Source organism: Dermochelys coriacea, chromosome 4 (genome assembly GCF_009764565.3).
Source record: "Dermochelys coriacea isolate rDerCor1 chromosome 4, rDerCor1.pri.v4, whole genome shotgun sequence".
In the NCBI taxonomy this organism is placed as follows: domain Eukaryota; kingdom Metazoa; phylum Chordata; order Testudines; family Dermochelyidae; genus Dermochelys; species Dermochelys coriacea.
Window position 1 is genome coordinate 123,522,381 of NC_050071.1, and position 6,311 is coordinate 123,528,691.

The 6,311-nt window shown below is 39.3% G+C and overlaps 1 long non-coding RNA gene across 1 annotated transcript; it reads left to right on the plus strand.

Annotated features, from left to right (window-relative positions):
* The first annotated feature begins 1,342 nt into the window (after window positions 1–1,342).
* On the plus strand, window positions 1,343–6,104 carry LOC122459715. The gene is made up of 3 exons (XR_006280571.1): window positions 1,343–2,042; window positions 3,367–3,499; window positions 5,741–6,104. It is a non-coding gene; the product is annotated as an uncharacterized LOC122459715 (long non-coding RNA).
* Window positions 6,105–6,311: the final 207 nt, after the last annotated feature.

Sequence of the window (6,311 nt, forward strand, 5' to 3'; positions counted from 1 at the left end):
CAGTGCAAACTCATCACAGAAGCAAACTATTGTATGTATGCTATGGTTTAATTAGCTTCTTTTGTTTGTAATGATTGTGTACTACCCAGTTTCTACCAGAAGCAGGAGTGTGGAAGTACCTGACATTTGGGATAAAGGCTATGAACTCTGGAGGAATGGATTAGTAGCCTAAGATTCATCAGTTTTAAGGCCACATGGGGCAACTGTGATAATCAAATCCAGCATAACTCAGGTCATAGAATTCCACCTGGTAATTCCTGAAGTGGAAGGAATTATTCTTCAGTAGACATCAGTGAACACTACTGAGTCCAGTACCTTGTGGATGAAGTACTGCATATCTTTTATCAGAAAGACATTTTATCTCAATTTGAAGATTCCAAATGATAATGATTTACCACTTCCCTTGGCTCCAGTGGTTCCAATTATTTTCACTGTTAAAAAGTGGCATCTTATTTCTGACTTGAATTTTTCCCAGCTTCTAGTCATTAGACCTTACACTGTGGTCTGCTAGCTTAAAGGGTCCCTTCATGTCAGATATCTTCTCTTTGAATAGGTACCTATGGAACATGATTGAATCACCTCTTTAATAAGTTATTCAGCTTAAGTTCCTTACATCTCTCATTGTAATACATGTTTTCCAGACCTCAAATCATTTTTGTAGCTCTTCTCCATTCAGAATTCAAACATCTAAGGCAGACCCTCAGATGTAAATCAACCTGAACTTTAATGCAACTACACCAGCTCACATCAGCATCTGACCTCTAGATTCTCTGGAACCAAAGATTCCAAAATATTCTGGGTCAGCTGACCTTTTATCACTATAGACCAAGGACTCTATTGTGAGCTGGCACAGAGGCGTTCAGGGAGAGAAAGAGACACAATGCAGAGGGCAGCAGCAGAGCTGCGTGACTTCGATGAGTCCCTGCTTACCTAGCACTTTAATAAAGTTGAATCACTAAGTTGAGTTATGTGGTGATGCCTCCAAGGGACCAGGCAAGGAGCTCCCTTGGGACAGGAGACAAACCTACAAAGAGATGCTTGGACTAGTGGTGCTCTCTGATCCCAGCCATGAGTGGGGTCTGGTGGATGGGTGAGGAGGTGCAACCTGCAGGACATTCTCTCTGGTGGGTGGGAAATTAATTAAATGGATTAATACATAAATTATTGGAAGAAGGATGTATTTTACACCTTATTTGCATATATATTCAGTTGTTGTGTGTGATGGGGAATAAACCCCAAACATGCGGTGAAAGGGAGCTAGGAAGCTTAATTAGTGCACCTGGTTGTACCTGGAGGATGGGCTAGGCTCAGTTAAAGGTGAGTCCCAGCTGGTGTAGGAGGGACATAGAGGATATGCAGGTGAGGGTGTCCAGAGTAGAAGGTGATATGGGAACAGATGGATAGGGACTCTGTGTTCTTTCTCTGGGTGTAGCAGAACTGCCTACAGCTGGGGAACCCTACCAGGTAGGATGCTCATGTGGAGGCCCTGACATAAGGGGGAAGAACTGGCTTAGTCAGGGGAGGCTGCACTCAAGAGGCAGGGTAGGAGTTACAGGTGGAGATTCTGGGAAGTGTAATGCTGCAGGGGGCCTGCCTGCTGAAGCCCTGCTTTGAGGGTTGTTGATAGGAAGAAGTTGAGAGGCAGCAGCAAGAAGCCTGAGGGAACAGATCTTGGCTGCTTGTTATAAGGTCCATGGACTGGAACCCAATGTAGTATAAGTTCTCCTATCAACCACTGGGAAGCTGGCATGGAACCCCTGAGAAAGGGCTAAGGAAAGTTGAAAGCCCCAAGAGAAGGAGTACAAGGATCAGGATCATGAGGTCCAGAGTTGGGGCCCAAAGTTGGATGTAAGGACTGGGACTATTGTCTGTTAGACTTTCTGTTACTCCAGAAGTCGCGGGTGGCGGGGGAAGAGAGACTATAAGTGACTGGCCAGAGGGCTGAGTCATGACAAGAGGCAGACTGCTGTAGCTATCAGCAGAGTGTGCCAGATGAGAAGAGCTGGCTACTCCACACACAGGAATAAGAGGGTGACCCAATGGTAAGTCCACTCTTCACTGTTTTCCCAAGTTTATGACTGTGTTCCCATTCCCCTAATAAAGATTCCTTCCTTTGTAAACAGGCCCCTATTGCTTGCAAGTGGGGAAGTATGAAGGGTACTCAGGGAAAGAGTGTTTAGTGTTCCCAGGCTCCTGGGTGGGGGCTTAAGTGGTTTAGTTATTTATCAAAAGGGACCCTAGCTATATTGGACCTGGGTTTCCTGCCATCTGGCAGAAGGGTTACACTTATTCATATTCAAGAATCTTACTCTGTGAAGTTAATGCTCAATTTTTTTGTGGGGAGTGGAGGGGGCCGGACATGTAGGGTTGGGCCCTGCATGTTCCCAGGGCTGTCAGCACTGCAGTTTCTCCTGGGGTTGGGTTGCAGCACATCATTTGAAACTACTTAATTTTATGTAAGATGAAGCATGTGTTCCTTTGCATCAAGAATGTACGTTTTTTGATTTTTTTCTTTCACTAAGAGAAGTAGAAGTTATAGGTAGATTTATACACAGAATAGCATGCAACATATGGTTATTACTGAACAAGTTATTGGTTGGTAAGTCAGCATACTGTATTTCTAATTTACAGCAACTGACACCAGATAATAGGATAAATCCAAATCATGATTAAATGTTCCAGAAGCTCAGTGCTAATTATCATAGGTTGTGATTCCTAGATTAGCAAATGGCACTAGAAATTAAAATGCAGTGCTAGGGAATGCCCAAAGAATCTTAGAAAGAATATGTTGTCTATGTGCCAATTTTTCATAATGTTCATTGTGGTATAAATGGAAGCGTCTTAAATATGCTAAAATGTTACCTTTTGAATCCAATAATCAGCTTTCTGGTGTATTTCTAAAAATTAGGGTCTTGCTTTCAATTTTGCCATGAGAGTGGAATTGACTATCATCCTTGCTAAGCTGCAACAGATCACTTTGCATTTACATTAACATCAAGCTTAATAACATTTTAAGGATTGTACACAGTGGAACATGACTTTTCCTCATTAAATTCTTTCACCATCTGTTCAATGAAAATCAGCCATGAGTATTTCCATTCAACTTTCTTTTTTCTTAGCTCATTAATTACAAAGGTGCAAGAATAGTTGTAAAAGTTGGGGAGGGGAGTTAGAGGGAATGGAATGAAAATGCATGCGTCCTATAGCCACATTGCAGGGGAAATCAGCGGGACAGTAAAAAGAGGTGCAGCAGAGTTGGGAAGGGAGAGAACTATTGCCTTATCTCTACTAGAGTTTGTTTATGCTGCAGTTAAATTAATATAAAAATAAGGTCCTTATTAAGTAATTCTCTTAACATGCATTTAGATTTTGAAATCTGACATAGTGCAAGCCATCTCAGTACACATGTGGTGTGAATTACAAACTTTTCCAATATTTCATTTTAATGTATCAGTCTGAGGAGGCCTTGCTTCAGACATTGAAACAGCACCATCTTCAGGTAATTTATAAAAATATATCAGTGTAACTAATCAGGACTTCAATAGATCGCAGTGAGTAGCTGCTCTGCTACACACGAAACCCTGACCAGTCATTCTTAACTTTTCAAGTTGCTTTATCAATTGTGAATTTATTATGTTGTCATTTGCAATATAATTATTTTACTCCTGCTTTTTTGTTATTATAATTCTTTTTCTCTCACAGTGAGCTTCTTTGACACATAGAGCAAAGTCTAGCTCCAGCAGGTGAATGTAAACACTGCATGGGGTTTTTACAACAGGTGAATCTATTAGAGTTGCAACTAAGTTCTGAAAAGATGTAATCACAATGACATCAAGGAATAAGCACAGCACACCAGGAAAAAGTAATGCAAATGTACATATTAATAACTTAAACACTTGTTAATCATAAATAATAATGATTCTTCCTATTACCTCCACACCCTCCTAGTTCTATTTATGATCAAATTGCTGATCAGATTTACTCCAAAACTCCTACTAGACAAATGTCATAGGATTATTATATACATTCCATGCTGCACAACATAATGCATGTTTTTCTATGACTACTATCCTGTAGAATTTGAGAGTTATCATTTTTTAAGGTCACAAACAATATCTTTCCTTTTTCTAGTTGTGAGGCTGATTTTGTTGTTCTACACACATTATTTCTTCAAAATGTGTGAAGGTTGATAAACAGATACATTGTGGAATGGAACCTGTTCCTTAAGAACTCAGTTCTGTAATCTTTATGCAGGTAAAAGTCTAGTTAGGTTAATAAGTTGCCTGAGAAATGAATGCCCTATCAGGCTCTTGCTCTAGGTAACTAGTTATTTATTTCTTGATATTCAAGATTTAAAACAAACTATAAAGCATGGTTTGATCCCTCTACTTAAATGCAAGGTGATATTTGATACTCCTTATAATGCAATTACATTAACATACTCCTGCAGTATTTTTTATTGTCTATTAAAAATGTCTCAAGTTTATTTCCCTGTTAATTTACTTTGTAGACTGGCTATTGACAAACTATGGGCAAAGCCCAATGTCCACTGTGGCCCACTAAATATAAAATTTCTAATCAGGACCTCTGGATTATATGGCAAGGATAACAAGTATATGTAGCCCTCCTAAAATATCTCTGCATTGAGTCCAATACATTGCCATCAGCAGCCCTCTTATTTTTCACTGCCCTCAAAGGTTCAATATGCTGCAGCATTTTGTATTGATAGGTCATTGTGCAAGCTGTCAGGGGAAAGCTGGAGGCTTGGACCACAGGTCAAATTGGACAGTTGGGGCTTTTTGCCTCCAGGAGGGTGTGTTTTGGCAGCCGGGAGGCAAAGGAGGGGTTTGGGCTGGGAAAAGATGCATCTTCTCTTTCCTTCCCCCTCTTTGCAGGGACTATAAATTTGAAGGAGGTGTTTGAATTTTTCATTTCCTACCCCACCAAGCCCTCACAGGAGCCAGATGTCCCCATCCCAGTATTGCCACTTCTGGCAATACTGGTGGAAAAGCTCATTACCTTGATGCTGCTGCTAAGATGACCAGCAGTGAACTAATTAAAGATGTTGACAGTTAAAGTATTCTCATTAGGCTTCACCCTTTCAATGGGGCATTTCACTTCTCTCAAACTGATTCTTTCTGACTGTCTGCAGACTCAGGCACATTTCACAGTACTGGTCTACATTTGACTCGTGTTTTGAAGAATTTCTCAACTATATAGGCCACAGATTTATTTTTTTCTAAATGAAATATGAAGATTATGGAACATATATAAAAAGAGACAGTTATGTGGAAATTTATATAGTTGCATTATCCCACTTTAAATGAGGACTTGACTATGGGACAGGCACCAACTGATGGAGTATATCTGGAGTAATACCACTGACTTCAGCAGAGTTATTCCAGTTGTTATTCCTGTTGTAATGGATGTCCGAATCTGCCCTTTGTTTCCGCTACAACTAAATTCTCCAGCATTAAAGACTATCATTTTCAATATATCCCATTTAATAGCAAGATCATTTAATTCCATATTTTAAAACACAAATCCATGTAGTATATATCATATTCATATCTAGCCTGTAAAATCACTCAAATATAATATGCAACAAATTATAATAGCATTGTATATGCATGTTTGTATTTAAATGGCTTTATAATATGAATGTCATATTTAAATAACATTTTAAACGTGTTTGTCAAATTTATATTACAGTTCCTTGTTTAATTCTATTTTTGAATAGAATCCACTGAAGGCAGTGGAAAGATTCCAATAGGGACTGGATCGGGTCCTTTCAGATGCTGTTGAATATTCTTGATATGGGGCCTGATTGTGCTGGCTTTACTCATCCGACAGTCTATAGTGTAGTCTGTTTATTCTGTATGCTTTTACTCCTTTTTGAAACAAGCACTGTATTTTGCCCCCACTGAAGGCAATAAGCCAAGCAAAACTGCTGTTGATTTCAGGATTGGGCTCTAAATTGTGTGAAGAGAACTCAGTTACTTTGAGCATATAACCTTAGAGCAGTAAATGACAACATGGCTAATACTCAATCTTCCTAGACAAACAATTTGATAATAAATTAAGATATTTTCAGCACTCTTGGATTGTTTTAAGGGGGGGAGGAAAGCCTCTGTAATCTACAATGACTTTTGGATTTCTTGTTAGTCTGAAGGCATTTTCTCTAACTAGTCATAACATTTAATTTTTAAAGCAGAACCCCTTATGAACTGCATGCGCCCCTTCATTTATACTTTGTGTTTAAAAAGTTGCGCACACACATCCTGCAATTTTCTACTCTCATGTATATTTCA